Genomic DNA, 23,484 nt, shown 5'->3' with positions numbered 1-23,484 from the left:
ATTTTACATCGAAGACTATTTATGTCTGTTGCTACTTCCACCACTGCTAACTTGACATAGATGTCAACATCGCGATTTTCTGTTTGTTTCTGGGCTTTTATGAACAGCGTTTAATGAAAGACCCTTAACATTAGCGATAGCTGAATGTAACTTAGTGTCTTCTTTTCTAGGTGCCCACAATATTCCATGTAGTTCAGTGACATTTCCCCGTGTTCAGAGAAACACAAAAGGTACAGTTGATTTACGGGGGTTCCGATTTATTCCGTTATTATCAATACAAACGACCATAAGCCAGGCTGAAGTTAGCTGGAATAATTTTTGTGTATCACCCAGACGTCGAGGACATCAAATAGCAAGTTTCACAGTTAAGTAATAGTTATGTAATGCGTTTTATAGCCCCCCTCCCTCCCCCCCCCCCCCACACACACATAATGGGAACTGGTGGGAATTTATTAGACGTGAGTTAAGCATCCAGTATTGTTTCATTTTTATTTTCGAAGTATTTCACCTGGAAAGATTATGGTCTTCAGGCCTCCTCTTATCACAGAGAGTGAGTGGGAGAGGACACGTTATGGAGAAGAGCGGTGGGTCGTCGTCACCCACACGTCTCCTGGTGGTTTCAAGTTTTTCTGTTGTTTGTCATCCCACAGCAGTTTTGTATGCTCGATGAGCTACTTGTAGTTCATTGCTTCGTTGCCGAGAAGACTGACCCTTCCACCCGTATAATTGTGACTGGTCCGCTTCCTGCGCGTGTTTTGTCCTACTGCTTCTATACTAGAGGCGGTGCACTGTTATAGATCTTTGCTTTTCCTGCGTCTGGTCAAGCGACTTGAGGAGCGTGTCGCACTAATTAAACATAATAGCTTCTATTTGCTAGCTGTCATAGACTTAGAACTTGACTGCGTGTTTGAAGTTGTTGGGGTTTTTATAAAGTTCTTCTGTGTTCAGTGCCATTAGTTTTGACCTCCAAATATATTTCTTGCCTAGCACCATCTGTACTAAATGGCCAAGTCGCTTTCTTTAGTTATTCGGAGGCCGGAAGCTTATGCTCCTCACTGGGGCTAATCTTGTTGCTTGTATTTTGGTGGATTACACTCGCAGGTCGAGCTTTTGTTTACGTAGGTGAGGTTCATCAGAAAACCGTTCGCTTCTTTATTCCATCTATGATTTCCGTCCCGCAGGACAGTTGAGTATTTATCTTTTCCGCCTCATGGCATGAAGCTGAATCTCGGTTAGCCACTGGAGTTCTTTACAATCAGGTGCTAGTGGAAGTGGTTGCCTTGGCCAGTTTCCTTATTATCTTTTAGCGATTTGTCATAAATGTGGTCTACGCTGGCAGCGTGTAATCTGATGACAGAAGTTTCACTCGTCTCACTTAAATATTGCTTCTCTCTTCATGAGGCTCTAACTGTATGTTTGTGCCTTGAGGCGTGTTCCCACTGCATGCTTAGAACAGGGGGAGTGTGGTGAGCGACGTATCGGGCCTAGCCTAAGTAATTTCGGGCCTATTCGTCCGGATCACATTGCCCGATGTGTGCCGGTATCATATCGAGCAACTTTACTTGTTTTTCTTTTTTTCGTTTTAATGAGCTCCTTTTTTTAGGTAAACCTGAATTATTCGTAACTTTTTAATCAAAAACGTTCTAAAGATGCTTGTGGTCTACCTATATGAGGACTAATTTCTCATAAACTTTGGAGACAGTTATGTAACTTTAATTGATGAAATGTTGTCTTGTCTCTCTTATTAAAATCTGCTGCAAATATATCTGCAATAGTAACCAGTGGCACGCAAGATTTGCATAGTGCTGTAAAGAGATCATTTGTTGTACATTTAAATTTTCATACTTCATGTTCCTAAGAATGGCTTTTGGAGAGTTGAGTGCAGGTATTTGAATTAACGCTATAACCTTTCGTTATTTGATCTCACTGAATTTTTTATGACATTCTTGATCGATTATCCGTAACTGTTTTTAAGTAATTTAATAGTTTTGCCTTAACATGTCAAGTTCCTAATTGCCTAATTAATAGAAGTCATTCTGCTAGCAAGTGTTAAGAAAAATGTTCGTACGAATGATGTTCAGCCCTTATTTGGCCCAGTCCTTCCACTCTCAGGCAACCTTACGAAAATTGTGTACACCAATTACACTATGTATATATAGTACATGATTACAATCTAAGCAAAAAAAAAAAAAAAGGACTCATCACGAAGGCTGGGCTCTGAGCACTATGGGACTTAACTTCTGAGGTCATCAGTCCCCTATATCTTAGAACTACTTAAACCTAACTAACTTAAGGACATCACATACATCCATGGCCGTGGCAGGATTCGAACCTGCGACCGTAGCGGTCGCACGGGTCCAGACTGTAACGCCTAGAACCGCTCGGCCACCCCGGCCGGCCATCACGAAGGAGTTATGCAAATTGGTCACCAACTGCTGTCCACACAGGTGTCGACGGAAAATCGAAAACTATAAGCTTTGGTGGACGAAGTACGAATGTGTGACGCTACAGTGGAGTTTCATGGCGCAGCTGGCAATAATAGTAAAAATTGAGAATGTCGATACCAGGACATAAATTCTTTGCGAAATTCAATCTTTGTACTCAGTTGGTCAGTAACTGTGCCTCGCAGATAGACGCGTGAACAACGTACGCAGATGTCAACATTTGCCGGCCGCGGTGGTCAATCGGTTCTAGGCGCTTCAGTCCGGAACCGCGCGACTGCTACGGTCGCAGGTTCGAAACCTGCCTCGGGCATGGATGTGTGTGATGTCTTTAGGTTAGTTAGGTTTAAGTAGTTCTAAGTTTTAGGGGACTGATGAGCTCAGAAGTTAACTCCCATAGTGCTCAGAGCCATTTGAACCATTTTTGTCAACATTTTAGAGAGGACGTGTATTTGGGCTCAAAGAATCTGGTGGGGAGTAATAGGTGAATCGCTCGACATTTGAATAAGAGCGAAAGAGGAAAGATGGCCGAACACAGCATCAAGAAGGAAGCGGTCGACATGGAGAGGCGACGGAACGTGAGGACTAATCAGTCATCGCAGAGGTACTCAGATTTCCAGATCCATGATTATCATCGATCAGAAGTGCACCTGGTGCTTCAGTGACCACAAGGACCATTTATATGCAGCTCACAGAAAGGGGCTGAGCTGACGCCGTCCCTTACGAAGAGTACCGTAGACCCCTGTACACTATCAAGCCACTTTGTAGCGGCGTCGGACACATTCGGCCTGGAATCTCATTGGCGGAAGTGTAATTGTATTTACTGATAAGTCCCGCTTGCGCTGAGATCCGATGACGATCGGAGACGTGTTTTTGGACGCCCCGCACAGCGGTGCGATACCAACCTAACTGTCTCCCGCCACAAGGTTCCGCAACCAGGACTAATGGTCTCGAATACCATTTCATTTCATAGCATGACATCTTTGGTTGGAATCAGCGGCACCCTTGCAGCAGAGGGGTACGTCCATGATATTTTCTGCTCGTTTATTTGATCCTCGTGGAAATCCGCCATGGGCTTACATTTCAACAAGATAATGCCCATCCCCACACGGCGACTGTTTCTATTGCTCTTCTTCGTGTTTGCCAAACCCCACCATGGTCAGCAAGCTCGCCCGATCTCTCCCCAACTGAGAACGTTTTTGGACCATTTTGGGCAGGCTCCCCAACCAGCTCGGGAACCGAGCAGTGGTTAGCACACCTGACTTGCTTTGAGATGGTTGGGTCAAACACGCGTTCCGGCCATCCTGTGATAGCATTTCCGTGATTCCCCAAAATCCCTTCAGGAAAATGCCGGGGTAGTTCACTTGATAGGGCACGGCCGACTTCATTCCACATTCTTCCCTAACCTGACAGGAATGATGGCCTCCATGTTCGATCCACTTCCCAGAATCAACTAACCAACCAGTTCCGAATTTTGCGATCTAACGCGCCAGTTGGACAGAATTTAGCACGATATCGCGCCCCCTCCCCCCCCCCCCCCCCCAAGGTGGACATCCAACAACGCCATTAATCAGTGCCAAGCCGAATACCTGCTTACATAAGAGCCGGAGGTGGACCAACGTGTTGCTGACTCTTCATTTTTTGTCTTAAAGTGAAATAATGATAAGTAGGTGCTAGAGGATATTTATAAATGGGGGAGACAGTGGAGAAGACAAGAATGCGTTGACACGTGAAATACAGCCAAGTAACACGTCTTATGGAAATCAACAACAGGAAGCTTTTCAAAGTACACCGAACAATGAATAAGTTCCAGAATGCTGCACTCCAGTGTCGAAATGACAGCTTGAGTGTTACCGTAACGCATTGTATGGGCAGTTTTTGGAGAAGATCGAAGGCAAAATAGATGAAAAAAAGACACTGTCTCGTCTGACCAACGGAATCTTAAAGAAGGAAAAATTGCTACAGAAGGACAACGCCGTCAAAGCCAGGATAAAGAAACCGGCAGAAGATACAAAGGGCAGATTCTGCAAAGAATTTGAGGAAATTATGAACTATATCTTGAACTGTTGTGAAACTATCGCTCAGGTTGAGCTGACAAATATAAGCAGACTGCTGTGTCACGGATAATCTATTGCAATGTGTGGCAAAATGACCGTCCGCTGGCGGCGAGTAAGTAGTAGGGCCAAAAACCAGAGAAAAAATTGTAGAAACCGAACATGCAAGCAACTGTGGGACTTCCGACTTCAGTCACATCGAACGCTGGAACGTAATATACCAGAGATGTGGAAAAAAAGGAAGAGTGGATAGTTAATATTGTCATCTCATGTGACAGCAGAATCGATGAGAAACAACCAAAAACCTGTCGGAAACGATGATTTGAAAATCGAACTACAGCGACTCTGGCGTCAATCAGTGAAAGTAGTCCCACTGGTTCGCCGTACACTGCGAGCAGCGACGAAAGATGTCAGTGGGAACATGAAAGTATCTATCTGCCTACTGCAAAAAGCCGCTTTAGCTAGGGTCTAACGAATTATTCACCAATGCATCGCGCACTTGGAGACGCTTGGAACGTGTCTGACTAGAGAAAGGCGAAATCCATTATAGTGTCCTCATTTGTTATGTTTACTCTTCCAATAGTAGTAATAAATATAGTAGTCAGCGTACGGTATTTCAGATGCGGTAACATGTGTTCTGAAACTCTTTAAAAAACACTGACATCATTATTTTTTTGTTATATCCCTCCATACCGTTGCTCTGTCCGAAGAACACATTTCGTCACCTGCACTGTGGTTTCGAAGCTAACGATACCTTGCTCCAAGCCTTTCAGTTGAGTTAAGAGGAAAGCAAATTCATGTCGTGAAACATTCATTAGACGTAACGTTACGTCACAGTTTCAAAAACTATTCTTATAATTTGTCTTCTATAGTAGGAATTGTATGAGGCTGGTTCGTTCTGACGGAAGGACTTCCTGTTGTCTAACCCAAAACTCTCATTGGGTGCCTTTCTCTCTCTCTCTCTCTCTCTCTCTCTCTTTCTCTCTCTGTCTTAAGCCTGTGACGTCTTACAGATGAGGTCGCCCGAAACGGTTTCATACACTTTGCTGGTTTCAGCATGAGCACAGAATTCATCGAAGGACCAACGTCGAAATCATCTTAGTGCAGTCAATATGTAAACATTATCTTGAGTGAACCATGGATATAAGTTTCTTGGACAACTTAAGTCTTTTGCTAGTTTAATAACTCTCTTGCACTTCGTTTCAGAGCAGCATTTGTACCCTACGTCGTCAATGATTTGTATGTATTCCAATAGAGGATAATTAACGAAGATATACAAATATTTCAATATGTTATTCTGCAAGTAAAACTAAAGAAAAAAGTTCATATAAACGTATGTTTGCAAATGTTCAGTTACGGAGTTACGGCTAATGAAAGATTTCGCCCGAAATTCAGCAACTTCGCTAATATGAAGCCATCGCAAACGTGGACGAGGTTAAAGTAAAGCATGATTTCCATTTATTTTGTTGTTATTGGTCTGGTGAATCTCATAAAACATGTCCCAGACGCGTATCTGCAGCAGGTTTCCAGAAAATCCAGAGAAGTAAATAAGTAATTTAGTAAAATTTTTAATTTATTGATTACTTGGACAATTATTTTTTTTAAATTCCAGACTATTGCACAAAGTTTTCCACAAAAGTTGTAAAGAATTTAATTTTGAAAAAATGATGATAATAACGTTAACTCAAAGTGTATGAATATGTCAGATAATCTGTTTTTATTAATACCATAGCAGATGTGAATTTGAGCTAAATCGGAAAAAAATCAAGCTCAATGTTAAGGAAGTAATACAGTGTACATACAATTTCACAATACATTTACGATAAATGTTCAAAAAAGTCTCCATCGAGTTCAATGCAGTTATTTGCACGTGTATGAATAGATTTTGTTACTCGTTTCAGTTTCAGTCTTGTTCTTAAATTAGTCAATTGCATTCACAATGCGAGCAAGTAATGCCCCACGTGTACTGACTTTATCCTCACAAATTATGTGTTTTGTCCATTCCCATACATAAAAATCTATTGCTTGTTTTGATGGTGGTAATTCCTATAGGGCCAAACTGCTGAGGTCATCGGTCCCTAGGCTTACACACTACTTAATGTAACTTTAACTTACGCTAAGGGCAACACACACACTCATGCCCGAAGGAGGACTCGAACCTCCGACGGGGGCAACTGCTCGAACCGTGACAAGGCGCCCAAGACAGCGTGGCTACACCGCACGCCAATCCATTGGTGTTAAATCAGGCGATCTGGGTGATCACAGACGTGTAGCACCACGACCAATCCATTTCTGGGGAATACGTTCATTTAAATGTGTAGTAACGGTGTTGGTGAAATGTGGAGGCGCGTTGTCATCTTGAAAATACATTTGCAATCGTGTAACAAGTGGAACATCCTCGAGCAAGCGGGGCATTTCTTCCTGAAGGAATTGTAAGTACGTCTCGCCAGTTAGACGTCCTGGGAAAATGAGTAGTCCAATGAAGTGTGTGTTGATTTATCACACCTCACATTTATGCTAAATCGCTGCTGGAAATTGCGTTGCACTGTTGAGTGTGGGTTTGCTTCAGACCATACGTGCTCGTTATGTAAACTGTTTATAACATCTCGAGTAAACAGTGCCTCGTCAGTGAATAAAATGTATTTTTGTAACTACCAATTAGTACTTAACCAGTTGCACTATTCCAAACGAAGTGCAGGATCTACCGGATGTAAATGATGAACTTTTTGTTTATGGTAAGGATACGGATTATTGTGCTTCATTGGACGCCATACCTTAGATTGTGAAATGCCTAATCGTTGGGAGATCCGTCGTGTATTGGTACCCGGGCTGCATTGAACAGCATCCATAATATCCTTATCATCGCCTTCATCTATCGAGCACTAGTAGAGAACCTGTCTCCTGTAACATTCGAAATACTCCACTAATGGTTCGCGCATTCGGAATCCACCGAGTTGGATAACGCACGCGATATTCGTCAACTGCAGTTGTCGAAAATTTCAAAGCTATCCCTATATCATAAATAAACTCCAAACTACAACAGTTGCTATGTGGTTTCACTTAAATAAACTGTTAGTATTATTTTCTTTCATTGAACAGTACACAAAACTAACTCGTTTCAAGGTTGAGAAACGACTGAAACAACTCACTAATGGGTTGCCAACAATGACATAAATGTTTCTACATTCATAATGGAAAGTAAACAAATTTACATGTATAATGATTTTTGCTTCTCTGAATGTTCTGGAAAACTGCTGTAAATACACATCTGCGACATGTTTTATTAGAGTCAGCCGACCAATAACAACAAAATAAATGGAAATGGTGCTTCACTTTGTAAGGCGTCCGGATTTTATGAACCTTACATCAGCTTTATCCAGTATGAGAATGATACAGTATGAGATCCTCAGAAAGTAATAATCATATCATATCAACAAAAGGCAATTGCTGTAAATCTCATGTACCGAAAACTAACAAAACAATATCTACATCTACATCCATACTCCGCAAGCCACCTGACGGTGTGTGGCGGAGGGTACCCTGAGTACCTCTATCGGTTCTCCCTTCTATTCCAGTCTCGTATTGTTCGTGGAAAGAAGCATTGTCGGTATGCTTCTGTGTGGGCTCTAATCTCTCTGATTGTATCCTCATGGTCTCTTCGTGAGATTTACGTAGGAGGGAGCAATATACTGCTTGACTCTTCGGTGAAGGTATGTTCTCGAAACTTTAACAAAAGCCCGTACCGAGCTACTGAGCGTCTCTCCTGCGGAGTCTTCCACTGGAGTTTATCTATCATCTCCGTAACGCTTTCGCGATTACTAAATGATCCTGTAACGAAGCGCGCTGCTCTCCGTTGGATCTTCTCTATCTCTTCTATCAAACCTATCTGGTACGGATCCCACACTGTTGAGCAGTATTCAAGCAGTGGGCGAACAAGCGTACTGTAACCTACTTCCTTTGTTTTCGGATTGCATTTCCTTAGGATTCTTCCAATGAATCTAAGTCTGGCATCTGCTTTACTGACGTTCAACTTTATATGATCATTCCATTTTAAATCACTCCTAATGCGTACTCCCAGGTAATTTATGGAATTAACTGCTTCCAGTTGCTGATCTGCTATTTTGTTGCTAAATGATAAGGGAACTATCTTTCTATGTATTCGCAGCACATTACACTTGTATACATTGAGATTCAATTGCCATTCCCTGCACCATGCGTCAATTCGCTGCAGATCCTCCTGCATTTCAGTACAATTTTCCATTGATACAACCTCTCGATACACCACAGCATCATCTGCAAATAGCCTCAGTGAACTTCCGATGTCATCCACAAGGTCATTTATGCATATTGTGAATAGCAACGGTCCTATAACACTCCCCTGCGGCACACCTGAAATCACTCTTACTTAGGAAGACTTCTCTCCATTGAGAATAACATGCTGCGTTCTGTTACCTAGGAACTCTTCAATCCAATCACACAATTGGTCTGATAGTCCATATGCTATCTACCAATATGGGCGTTGGGAACAAACAAGTTGGAGACGAACCGAGAAGGTGGTTAATGATATCGTAAAACTCCCATTTGGCAAGAGAATGGCGAGCTTCATCGCAGAAAGACGTAAGGCCATAACTATGCATTATTTCTTTTAACGTAAATAAAGCTGGGACTGAGGGTAAATGGCTGCACGTCTTTAAAGTGCTAGGCTGCGACCCAGCAAGGAAAATAAAAATGTTTATTCACCTCTAGCGAGACGGTGATTGGCGGGAGCCATACTTGGCTACGCAGACGCGACACGGTGGGGAAATCCCATTATATAAAAGCATTTTGAGACCTTAAGGATCTATTCTCTCTCTCTCTCTCATCTCGTGGCAGACCGCCCAAGTGTGTGGAAATAAGCGAGGGCATTTAGAGCTTTGCTTTCTGCGAAGTGAAGACGATATGCTTCACGTATCGTGGCGACAAATAGCAAAGCAGTAGTTAATTATTCCTGCGAGAACTTTTGTGGGCAAAGAAATTGTGCATGTTGCTCCAACCCATAGCGGGTGTGCGATAGCCATTATTTCGGCTAGGGAAAGATTAACGTTCTACTGAACGCAGGGATGTTGTGACTGATGAATTCAGTCAAGTCCAGAGTAGCGAATTAGCACGGACACTAAGTCGTTGCAGATGCCACTTGGTAAAGTGCCATCGCGCATTAGGCCACAGTAAATTCTGAGTCTAGATACTGTCCCCCCCCCCCCCCCTCCCACATGCGTACACTTTGACCATTGAATATCAAAAGCTAGGATACTAACGTACCCGCACATTGAGTACATGAGAGTTTTTTCATTGGTTCAAAAAGTAAACTTATTCTCCACCAACTCAGTGCATTGACCAGTTACGACAACGTAGATTTAAATGAGTTGATGATGATTTTTAATAGTCATTCTTTCGTGTGATAAAAAGTTTTCTTGTGTAGAGATAACGATTTTAATATTCGTCATTTCAGTATGTCCAAGAATTAATTATTTTGTTATTGAGTGTCAAAAGTAAATGAACATGATTGTTGTTTAACATTTGACCCATGAAAGCAAAAGTTGATAAATTATATAAAGAATAAAAATAATCGAATAGCTACATTGTCTTTCTAGAAGAACCCAAACTTTCACTTTTACTAAGTCATGCATTCTAGGTATGTGACCGCAGCATTTCTAATGATTTTTGTTACGATCCACACCTGATATTAGCTGCCTTACAGGGCCAGGGTCATATTTATTTATAATATCTATTTAACACCCTGGGCTTGAGAAGACAGTTCAGATGTTTTGTCCATTTGCGCGCTAAGTGGTAAGCTAATTTTGCACACATTAGTACAGCCAGTGCGCAGGTACAAAGGTTGGACATACAAGAACTTTAACCTCGTCCAGTTTTGCAATGGCTTCATATTAGCGTAGTTGCTAAATTTCAGGAAAAATCTTTTATTAGCCGTAACTCCGGAACTAAACATTTGCAGACCTATGTTTATCTGAACTTTTTTCTTTAGTTTTACTTGCAGAATAACGTATTAAAATACTGGCATATCTTCGTGAATAGCCCTGTATCTGTCATCCCACATAGTTTTTATAATGTAAAGCTCCATCCGGTACCAATCGAAGCTATTCCTTGGTGTCTTAACAAATGTCTGTCATCTTGTCGGTTCTTCTAGTCAGTGCTTCCCATATGAGTTTCCTTGTCTGATCCTGTACAAAAACTCTTCATTCGTTATCAGTCTACCTAATACACAACGTCCTTCCGTAGCATCACATGTAACCGGTTCGATTCTCGTCTCTTCCAAATTTTCCAGCAGCCCGTAATTCACTTCCACACAATACTCTGCTCTATACGTATATTCTCAGTAATTTCTGCTCCAAATTAATGCCGATATTTGGCAAAGGATGGCTTGTCTTGGCAAAAACTGGCTTTTACACCTGTGCCAGTCTTCATGTATTCCTTGTTTCCTTTGTCGTATGTCATTTTGCTTCCGAGGTTGGAGAATTTCTTCGCGTCGTCTTACTCGGGCTCCCGTACTAAGTTTACCACTAATCTCGTTTCTGCTGTTCGATATTACTTTCGTCACTTTTCAGATTTTTTTTAATCCAAATTTGGGCTGAGACTGTTAATTCCAATCAGTAGGTCCTATAATTCTGCCTTATTTTCACTGAGTAGAATAATGTTATCCGTGAATGTTATCATGTATATCGTTTCACCCAGAATATCTATCTTCTAATTTCATCGTTGCTTCTTCGAAGTATACATGAACAGTAGGACACTATTTTCAATCCGAGCAACTTTCTTGGTTTCCCATTTTTATTTTTTTATTGTTTCCTCGAGGTTCTTGTACGTATTACACTCTGGATACTCCTAGCAAACTGGGGAATCTGTCTTGGCAAAATGGAAGGAAGATTCGAGACTATCAACACGACATCAAGATGATCACAAGCGTGCGTGTGGTTCGGAATATACTCAGGGATATCACGTTAAAAGAGTAAAAGGAAATCCCAAACCAGAGTTGAGCCATGTACTGGCTCGTATCGATAAGTTGCGGAAGCTCCGTACACTTTCGCTACTTACAAGGGAACCTCTCCATCGCACCCCCACTCAGATTTAGTCGTAAGATGACTCAGTAGATAGACCCTCAAAACCTAAACACAGTTCAAGCACGAAACAGGAATAATACGTCCTGAGCTATGAAAATACATCACAATAGAAACAGTGAATGATCCAAGCTTAACAAGTGCGGGAGGGCATAAAGTGTAGCAGTCATGGCGTCGTGCTTAAGCAGTCACACTGTGGGACTCTGTAGCGTGCGAAAAGAGTTCTAAACTCCTTCATGCTATTTATTTTTTTCCGCAACTTTATGAACTGTCCGTCCAGTCATTGAAATGTTTCTTCTCTTACTGTAGTCTTGGCAATTGTCATACTATACACTGGTTATAGAATATAAGTCATGTGGTAAGAATACATTATCGTCGCAAGTAAATGTGATGAATAGTGAGAGCAGGCGAGATATCACATAGACGTCTCATAGAAATGAAAACAACAAGTAGACGGTTGTGAACTATGTTACAACAAAGGAACTCGAGAGTAAAAGGTTCCAATACGGAATGCAACTTCCAAAACATTGACAGAGCACTGAGAAACTGTGTGACTGTGAAACTGTTGCGTTCATTTGTTGCAGCTTATGTGAAAGTCTATTATGTTTTCAACATTTCCTTGGGAGTGATCACATTCACATTCATACGAACACTTAAATCGGGCAAGGAGTCACATCTCACTCATTCACCAGACGTATAAATTAGGTCCTGCCATATGACGTACTGTCACTAATGCCGTGTATGCCACAAGAGACATGTTTTCCGGTTTAGGATTCGGTCTCAAATCTTCGGCTTCGAGACACGGAGGCATGCATATGCTTGCTCGCTGTACAATGCGACGACTAGTGGTGAGCATTTACACTGGTCAGCCAGAACATTATGCCCACCGACCTACTACCGACACAAAGCCGTTCAGGCGATAGCAGCATCACCTGGCGAGGAATGACTGCTGGTCAGACATACGAACGGTGCAAGTGATATTAATGAGAGTGCTGTTCGTGTGCAGAATGGGGAAGGCGTGCGGGGTGGAGCCGCCACACTAATATCGGACGTCGTAGGCCGGGCAGACTGGTAAAATAGGACAGGCGACGAATCAGTGCGTACTGGGAATGTCCGTGTTACTGATAAGTTGCATATACAGGGTGTTTCAAAAATGACCGGTTTATTTGAAACGGCAATAAAAACTAAACGAGCAGCGATAGAAATACACCGTTTGTTGAAATATGCTTGGGACAACAGTACATTTTCCGGCAGACAAACTTTCGAAATTACAGTAGTTACAATTTTCAACAACAGATGGCGCTGCGGTCTGGGAAACTCTATAGTACGATATTTTCCACATATCCACCATGCGTAGCAATAATATGGCGTAGTCTCTGAATGAAATTATCCGAAACCTTTGACAACGTGTCTGGCGGAATGGCTTCACATGCAGATGAGATGTACTGCTTCAGCTGTTCAATTGTTTCTGGATTCTGGCGGTACACATGGTCTTTCAAGTGTCCCACAGAAAGAAGTCACAGGGGTTCATGACTGGCGAATAGGGAGGCCAATCCACGCCGCCTCCTGTATGTTTAGGGTAGCCCAAAGCAATCACACGATCATCGAAATATTCATTCAGGAAATTAAAGACGTCGGCCGTGCGATGTGGCCGGGCGCCATCTTGCATAAACCACGAGGTGTTCGCAGTGTCGTCTAAGGCAGTTTGTACCGCCACAAATTCACGAAGAATGTCCAGATAGCGTGATGCAGTAATCGTTTCGGATCTGAAAAATGGGCCAATGATTCCTTTGGAAGAAATGGCGGCCCAGACCAGCACTTTTTGAGGATGCAGGGACGATGGGACTGCAACATGGGGCTTTTCGGTTCCCCATATGCGCCAGTTCTGTTTATTGACGAAGCCGTCCAGGTAAAAATAAGCTTCGTCAGTAAACCAAATGCTGCCCACATGCATATCGCCGTCATCAATCCTGTGCACTATATCGTTAGCGCATGTCTCTCGTGCAGCAATGGTAGCAGCGCTGAGGGGTTGCCACGTTTGAATTTTGTATGGATAGAGGTGTAAACTCTGGCGCATGAGACGATACGTGGACGTTGGCGTCATTTGGACCGCAGCTGCAACACGGCGAACGGAAACCCGAGGCCGCTGTCGGATCACCTGCTGCACTAGCTGCGCGTTGCCCTCTGTGGTTGCCGTACGCGGTCGCCCTACCTTTCCAGCACGTTCATCCGTCACCTTCCCAGTCCGTTGAAATTTTTCAAACAGATCCTTTATTGTATCGCTTTTCCGTCCTTTGGTTACATTAAACCTCCGTTGAAAACTTCGTCTTGTTGCAACAACACTGTGTTCAAGGCGGTGGAATTCCAACACCAGAAAAATCCTCTGTTCTTAGGAATAAACCATGTTGTCCACAGCACACTTGCACGTTGTGAACAGCACACGCTTACAGCAGAAAGACGACGTACAGAATGGCGCACCCACAGACTGCGTTGTCTTCTATATCTTTCACATCACTTGCAGCGCCATCTGTTGTTGAAAACTGTAACTACTGTAATTTCGAAAGTTTGTCCGCCTGAAAATGTACTGTTGTCCCAAGCATATTGCAACATACGGTGTATTTCTATCGCTGCTCGTTTAGTTTTTATTGCCGTTTCAAATATACCGGTCATTTTTGAAACACCCTGTATGTACAGTATTTAATAATGACTTTCTGAATATAGCAGGTGAACTAAATAGAAACCTAGTTCCAACAGGGAATCATATAGCGCTCTTAGTGTTCCGAGACTTTTACCTGAAATGCTCCTCCATGATACTGATAAGAGGAAGATTGAGTTAATAATTAAATCACTAAAGACCAAGAACTCTCATGCATATGACGGGGTATCTAGCAGAATACTAAAGTATTGTTCTATGTATGTCAGCGCATTACTTAGCCATATCTGTAACTTTTCCTTTAGGAGTGGTCGGGCTCCTGACCGATTAAAGTACTCGGCAGTGAAGCCACTTTATAGAAAGGGAGACATTGATAATGTTGACAATTTTAGACCTATTTCTATGCCATTGGTGTTTGCTAATTTTATCGAGAAGACTGTATATACAAGGTTACTGGAGCATTTAAATTCACATAATATGCTGTCAAATGTTCAGTTTGGTTTTAGAAATGATTTAACAACTGAAAATGCTACATTTCTTTTCTCTGTGAGGTTTTGGACGGATTAAATAAAAGGTTGCGAACGCTAGGTGTTTTCTTTGATTTGACGAAGGCTTTTGACTGTGTTGACCACAAAATATTACTGCAGTAGTTGGACCATTATGGAATAAGGGGAGTAGCTTACAATTGGTTCGCCTCTTACTTTAAGAACAGAAAGCAGAAGGTAATTCTCCGCAATATTGAGAGTGGTAGTGATGTTCAGTCCCAATGGGGCACTGTTAAGTGGGGCGTTCCCCAAGGGTCAGTGCTGGGGCCACTGCTGTTTCTTATTGATATAAATGATATGCCTTCTAGTGTTACAGGTGATTCAAAAATATTTCTGTTTGTTGATGACACCAGCTTGATAGTGAAGGATCTTGCGTGTAATATTGAAACAGTATCAAATAATGTAGTTCATGAAATAAGTTTGTGGCTTGTGGAAAATAATTTGATGCAAAATCGCAGTAAGACTCACTTTTTACATTTTACTCACAATTCAACAAGAACCGATATTTTGATCAGACAGAATGGACATATTATAATCGAGACGGAACAGTTCAAGTTCCTAGACGTTCAGATAGATAGTAAGCTGCTGTGGCAAGCCCATGTCCTTGTTCATGTCTTGTTCAGAAACTAAATGCTGCTTTATTTACCATTATTTATTTACCATTATTTACCAGTATCTGAAATAAGTGACACTTCAACACGAAAAGTAGTCTACTTCGCATATTTTCATACGCTTATGTCGTAAGGTATCATTTTTTGGGGTAATTCTTCTGATTCAAAAAGGGTATTTTTGGCTCAAAAACGGGCTGTTCGAGCTATATGTGGTGTAAGTTCTTGTTCAGAAACTAAATGCTGCTTTATTTACCATTAGAACAGTATCTGAAATAAGTGACACTTCAACACGAAAAGTAGTCTACTTCGCATATTTTCATACGCTTATGTCGTATGGTATCATTTTTTGGGGTAATTCTTCTGATTCAAAAAGGGTATTTTTGGCTCAAAAACGGGCTGTTCGAGCTATATGTGGTGTAAGTTCGAGAACTTCTTGTCGACCCCTCTTCAATAGTCTGGGAATTCTGGCATTGCCCTCACAGTATATATTTTCCTTAATGTCGTTTGCTGTTAGCAATATTAGCCTATTCCCAAGAGTTAGCAGCTTTCACTCAGTTAATACTAGGCAGAAATCCAATCTGCATGTGGTATGCACTTCCTTGACTCTTGTGCAGCAAGGAGTGCAGTATTCTGCAGCATCCATTTTCAATAAGCTACCACAAGAACTCAAAAATCCTAGCAGTAACCCAAACTATTTTAAGTCTAAACTGAAGAGTTTCCTCATGGCTCACTCCTTCTATTCTGTCGAGGACCTCCTGGAAGAGCTAAAAAATTAAACAAATTCCAGTGTTACATTGTTGATTTTCTTTATTTAAACTTACGACTTGTCACCTGAATATGTTTTTTTTTATATTTCATTTTATCTGTTTCTAATATCGTGTTATAATTTCATGTATTGACTCGTTCCATGACCATGGAGACTTCTCCTTAATTTGGTCCCACGGAACAATAAATAAATAAATAAATAACGGTGGCAGAACTAACATCAGACTTTAATGCTGGGCAAACTGCAAGTGCTTCTAAACACACATACCGAACACTCCTAACGACGGTCCTCCTCAGCCGACGACCCATGCATGTACCAACGTTAACACCACGACATTGGCAACTACTACTGAAATGGGCACGTGACCATCGACACTGAACGTCGGCTCAGTGTTGCAAGGTCAGATGAATCCCGACTCCTTGCTCATGAGCCGATGAGAGGGCGTGAACCCTCGTCTTCCAGAGGAACAGCTCCTTGACACATTTACTGCGGGACATGGACAAGCTGGCAGTTGCTCCATTATGCTCTGGGGAACATTTACGAGCGCATCCAAGAGTCCAATGGAGTTCGTGTAAGGCACTGTAATGGCCAAGGAGTATCGTACACTGGTTGCAGACCACCTACGCCCATTCAAGACGATCATGTTTCCCAACGGTAGCGTCATTTTTCAACAAGATTATGCACAACGTCACAAGGCCAAGAGTATGATGGAGTGGTTCGAAGAACACAGTGGCGAGTCCCAAACCGTGTCCTGACCCACCCAACTCACCAGATATGAACCTGATAGAATACATCTGGGATGTCGTCGACTTCAGAGCTCATCGCACCCTTCCCGGAATTTGCGGGAATTAGGTGATATGTGTGTGCAGATGTTGGACCAAATTTCCTCCAGCTGCCTACCGAATCCTCATCGCTTCCATGAAACGATGCGTCACCTCTATTATCAATACCAAAGGTGGACATACCAGCTATTAGATATGTGGTCATAATATTCTGGCTAATCAGTGTATTTTCACCGAAGGACGTGTAGGAATTCCACCGAAACATTGTCGTCTTATTCAATTTGGTGGGACGGAATTTTGTTGAACTTGAGCTAGGTTTGAGTGGCTCGCTAATGACCCATTTTTTTGTAAAGCTCCTCGTGACGCTTCGGTGAAATTAAAAATAAAATTAAGTGAATGGCAAAATACTGAAAAGGTGTGACGCGTTTTTTGTTTGCCCCTGATGGGGGATTCGATGAAGTTAATAGTAGAATTATGTGAGTGGTGGAACGCTGAAAAGTCGTGCGGCGTAAGCCCAATTGACGATTTTCCAGTTAAATTCATTTTCTGAGAGTAACGACACTAGAGGCCATTAACATATTTTCAAATAGATATCTGATGTGGTGAGAGTACTCTTGTTACTTTATGTAAGGACAAAAAATGTCACTAATATTTGAAGTGTATTTTCGTTTTACGTGACATGAATCATTCTGAACGAATCGTGTGATGGCTAGTTGACTCGTTACCGGACAGAACACACATTACTAGTGTGTACGCTTGTGTTTTGCTGTGCTACCACAGTTAATGTACAAGTGTCAGTGTAGGAACTTTTCAAAATACGATATCTCGTAAACGACTCACACTAGACTCCTGCAACGAACACCACTCTATTCTAACTTACGCTAAATTTAGTCCGTTAATGCCAATAGGTACAGCCCCATTTAAAAAGTGTATGTTTGCAGAAAAAATACGCTTTCTAAGTATTATTACAATCTGTTCGTTAGCTAAAAATGCGAACCGATGACTACCCACCCATTCTGTGAAAATCACACATCAGTACCACTTTCCATTTCTACAATATTTCCGGTGTTAGTTTTTTAGGTTTTTCACCCCATATTTTGTAAAAATTACTAACATCAAAAGACGTTTTGCATCACCCCTGTTCCCAGAACTCCTGAAGATACACGTTGACTGTCGATATTCTGCCACAGACACAGGTCCTTTGATTGTTCAGAGAAGTCACCAAAACCCGCCAAAAGATGTGAACAACCATGCATGAGCAGCACCTATTGGAGGGAGGGGGTTCGACAGCCGATCACCTCCAGTCATTCCACCAGGAACGAGGTACACGATTCGTGTTGTCTGTAGTTCAGCCATGCCTAGACGGTCAATACCGCGGTTCGATCGCGTCCGCATTATAACTTTGTGCTACGAAGGGCTCTGAACATGGGTAGTGTCTAGGCGTCTTGGAGTGAACAAAAGCGATGTTATTCGGACATGGAGGAGATACAGAGAGACAGGATCTGTCGATGACATGCCTTGCTCAGGCCGCCCAAGAGCTACTATTGCAGTGGATTACCGCTAACTACGGATTATGTCTCGGAGGAACGCTGACAGCAACGCCACCATGTTGATTAATGCTCTTCGTGCAGCCACAGGACGTTGTGTTACGACTCAAAATGCGCGCAATAGGCTGGATGTTGCGCAACTTCGCTCCCGACGGCCATTGCGAGGTCCATCTTTGCAAGCACAACACCATGCACTGCGGTACAGATGGGCCCAACAACATGCCGAGTGGACCGCTCAGGAATGGCATCACGTTCTCTTCACCGATGAGTGTCGCATACGCCTTCAACCAGACAATCGTCGAAGACGTGTTTGGAGGCAATCCGGTCAGGCTGAACGCCTTGGACAAACTGTCCGGCGAGTGCACCAATGTGGAAGTTCCCTGCTGTTTTGGGGTGGCATTATGTGGGGCCGACGTACGCTGCTGGTGGTCATGGAAGGCGCCGCAACAGCTGTACGATACCTGAACGCCATCCTCCGAGCGATAGTGCAACCGTATCGGCAGCGTATTGGCGAGGCATTCGTCTTCACGAACGACAATTCGCGTCCCTATCGTGCACATTGTGAATGACTTCCTTCAGGATAAGGACATGGCTCGACTAGAGTGGCCAGCATGTTCTCCAGACATGAACCCTATCGAACATGCCTGGAAGAGATTGAAAAGGGCTGATGTGACCCACCAATCACTCTGAGGGATCTACAGCGAATCGCCGTTGAGAAGTGGGACAATCTGGACCAACGGTGCCTTGATGAACATGTGGCTAGAATGCCACGAGGAGTACAAGCATGCATCGATGGAAGAGGACGTGCTATTGGGTATTAGAGGTACAGGTGTGTACAGCATTCTGTGCCACCACCTTTGATGGTCTAGTTGTATGGTGGTACAACATGGAATGTGTGGTATTCATAAGCAATAAAAAGGACGGAAATGTTGTTTATGTTGATCTCTATTCCAGTTTTCTGTACAGGCTCCTGAACTCTCAGAACGAGGTGATGCAGAACTTTTTTATGTGTGTATGAATTCATGATTTTTAATTATCGTCACAAAATTTCTGCACTGTTAAATATTGATCTTGATATTGTTTGAGCAGATACTGATTATTAGCTTTTCATGGTCGGGGCTCACAGATGTGTAGAATTTTTTGAGGGACACCATATTCACCAATAACTATGGAAATTGTTTATTTCACAATTGCAATTCCGGCCTTTGAGCCACTTTTACCGGCAAATGGTATTGCAAAAGATTTTGGTTCGGTATGTGTCAGACTTTAAAATCCTGGCGGTGACATTTATACGCGTCGGATGATTTAAATGTCTCATATGTGCTGAAGCAAAATTTTTTGCAGTACCATTTGAAAAATGGCCCAAAGGCAATTGCAGAATAAAAGAAATTCTGTAGTCAACGGCCAATAGGATGTCTTTCAAAAAACGTATTGATTCTTGATTGCTAACTGTTTGATGTACTGGGTGATCAAAAAGTCAGTATAAATTTGAAAATTGAATAAACCACGGAATAATGTAGATAGAGAGGTACAAATTGACACACATCCTTGGAATGACATGGAGTTTTATTAGAACCGAAAAAATACAAAAGTTCAAAAAATGTCCGACAGATGGCGCTTCATCTGATCAGAATAGCAATAATTAGCATAACAAAGTAAGACAAAGCAAAGATGATGTTCTTTACAGGAAATGCTCCATATGTCCACCATCATTCCTCAACAATAGCTGTAGTCGAGGAATAATGTTGTGAACAGCACTGTAAAGCATGTCCGCTGTTATGGTGAGGCATTGGCGTTGGATGTTGTCTTCCAGCATCCCTAGAGATGTCGGTCGATCACGATACACTTGTGACTTCAGGTAACCCCAAAGCCTGTAATCGCACGGACTGAGGTGTGGGGACCTGGGAGGCCAAGCATGACGAAAGTGGCGGCTGAGCACACGATCATCACCAAACGGCGCGCACAAGAGATCTTTCACGCGTCTAGCAATATGGGGTGGAGCGCCATCTTGCATAAACATTGTACGTTCCAGCAGGTGTTTATCAGCCAGGCTGGGGATGATGCGATTCTGTAACATATCGGCGTATCTCTCAACCGTCACGGTAGCAGTAACAAAACCAGAATCACGCAATTCCTCGAAGAAAAAAGGCCCGATAACGAAAGATGTGGTAAATCCAACCCATACCGTGACTTCCTCGTCGTGCAATGGAGTTTCCACGACAGTTCTAGGATTTGCGGTAGCCCAGATACTACAGTTGTGGGCGTTGACAGACCCTCGGAGCGTGAAATGAGCTTCGTCGGTCCACAACACGTTACTCAACAGCTCCTTTTATAGACGATTGTCATGCGCAGTCACTGACGTTTTGCTGTCCAGTGCTATCTGTCGGACATTTTGTGAACTTTGGTTTTTTTTTTGTTTTTTGTTCTAATAAAACCCCATGTCATTCCAAGCAGGTGTGTCAATTTTTACATCTCCATCTACATTATTCCGTGGTTTATTAAGTTTTCAAATTTATCTTGACTTTTTGATCACCCGGTACATTTCATTTAAGATTTGACTAACTTGACTGAAGATTATACGTCTGGGAAATTTGTGAAAATCTTTTGTGGCCCAGCACCTGACCGCTCCCTCCTCCATGTACTGCTACTCTTATTTCAAGAGCATTCAATCTGTGAAGATGGAATACAGGCTGAAATGATCCTGGCACGAGGAGAGAAACTCGCAGAAAAAATACACCGACTGATACAGGCAATATAGACCAAAGGAGAACTACCAGGAGAATGGAAAACAGCTCTGATTTGTCCAATACATAAGAAGGGCGACAAACTGAAATGTGACAACTATTGAGGAATCGCCCTGCTTAACGTTTGCTATAAGATCCTGTCCAATTGCCTCATACATAGAATTTAGCCAGTGGCAGAATCGGTGGTTGGGGAGTACCAGGGAGGTTTCCGGCCAGGACGGTCAACAGTAGATCACATCGTCTCCGGCAACTCACTGAGAAACTGGGTGAATATGGTAAAGATTTACATATTTTATTCGTAGATTTTAAGAATGCCTATGATTGCATACATCGCAAGAGCCTGCTCAACTGTTTAAGGGGGTTTGGCATAGCAGAGAAACTCATCAATCTGATAAAGATCTGTCTGAACGAAACACGTGCAAAGGTGAAGATGGGAAATCGGGTAACTGAACAGTTTGAAACTGTGACAGGACTCAGGCAAGGAGATGGGTTGTCCCCTATCATGTTCAACTTTGCCCTCAAGAAGATCGTACGCGAGACCTTCCAAGAGAACGAAGGGATTGAAATCGAAGGAAAGAGACTGGCATACTTAGCCTATGCAGACGACATCTGTTTACTCTCTAGGTCGGAAGAGGAGTTGGAGCAAATGACCAAAGCACTGAAGACGGCTGCCAGCAAATTTGGGCTAAACATAAACGAAGCCAAGACAGAGTACCTCGTTATTACGCGTGGTCATTGTCAGACTGCTGATCATCTACAATCACTGCAGGTTGGGGACCATTCCTACAAGAGAGTGCAAGAATTCAAATTCCTAGGGGCACTTTTCACTGAGAACTCGTCATGTGAAGCAGAGATCAATGCCAGAATACAAGCAGGAAACCGATCTTACTACAGCCCTAGCACAACGGCTTCGGTCCAAATCTCTCTCCAGACAGTTCAAGATTCGACTGCACAAAACCCTGATCCAGCCTGTTGTTCTATATGGCTGTGAGACATGGAGTATCTGGAAACAAGACTTCCATAAGCTCCTTGTTTTTGAGAGAAAAGTGCTTCGGAAGATCTTCGGTCCGGTTCTGGATGCAGATACAGGGGAATGGAGGATCAGATACAACCAAGAGCTTGAGAAACCATACCAGCAGCCCAACATAGCACGAACTGTCAAAGCCAAACGAATGCAGTGGGCCGGCCATGTGGCCCGGATGGAGGATCACAGATACCCTCGGAAGCTCCTGGATTTCACACCTACAGGAAAGAGACCGCCAGGGAAAGCCAAGAAGCGTTGGAGGGATGGACTCCATGAAGATATAAACCAAGTGTCAATAGATGTGAACGGATGGCGGATAGCAGCAATGGACAGAATGCAGTGGAGGAGGAATAAACAAAGTAAGAACATATGGACTATCAGACCAATTGTGTGATTGGATTGAGGAGTTCCTAGATAACAGGACGCAGCATGTCATTCTCAATGGAGAGAAGTCCTCCGAAGTAAGAGTGATTTCAGGTGTGTCGCAGGGGAGTGTCATAGGACCGTTGCTATTCACAATATACATAAATGACCTGGTGGATGACATCGGAAGTTCACTGAGGCTTTTTGCAGATGATGCTGTGGTGTATCGAGAGGTTGTAACAATGGAAAATTGTACTGAAATGCAGGAGGACCTGCAGCGAATTGACGCATGGTGCAGGGAATGGCAATTGAATCTCAATGTAGACAAGTGTAATGTGCTGCGAATACACAGAAAGCTAGATCCTTTATCATTTAGCTACAAAATAGCAGGTCAGCAACTGGAAGCAGTTAATACCATAAATTATCTGGGAGTACGCATCAGGAGTGATTTAAAATGGAATGATCATATAATGTTGATGGTCGGTAAAGCAGATGCCAGACTGAGATTCATTGGAAGAATCCTAAGGAAATGCAATCCGAAAACAAAGGAAGTAGGTTATAGTACGCTTGTTCGCACCACTGCTTGAATACTGCTCAGCAGTGTGGGATCCGTACCAGATAGGGTTGATAGAAGATATAGAGAAGATCCAACGGAGAGCAGCGCGCTTCGTTACAGGATCATTTAGTAATCGCGAAAGCGTTACGGAGATGATAGATAAACTCCAGTGGAAGACTCTGCAGGAGAGACGCTCAGTAGCTCGGTACGGGCTTTTGTCAAAGTTTCGAGAACATACCTTGACCGAAGAGTCAAGCAGTATATTGCTCCCTCCTACGTATATCTC

At 42.8% G+C, this 23,484-nt stretch overlaps 1 protein-coding gene across 1 annotated transcript in view; it reads right to left on the bottom strand.

Annotated features, from left to right (window-relative positions):
* The window catches only part of LOC126151430 (uncharacterized), a 428,037-nt gene that overhangs the window by 100,742 nt on the left and 303,811 nt on the right, over positions 1-23,484 (bottom strand). The gene's annotated exons all lie outside the window — the stretch shown is intronic.

Source organism: Schistocerca cancellata, chromosome 2, assembly GCF_023864275.1.
Source record: "Schistocerca cancellata isolate TAMUIC-IGC-003103 chromosome 2, iqSchCanc2.1, whole genome shotgun sequence".
NCBI classification, from domain to species: Eukaryota; Metazoa; Arthropoda; class Insecta; order Orthoptera; family Acrididae; genus Schistocerca; species Schistocerca cancellata.
This window is presented reverse-complemented; position numbering and strand designations above follow the sequence as displayed.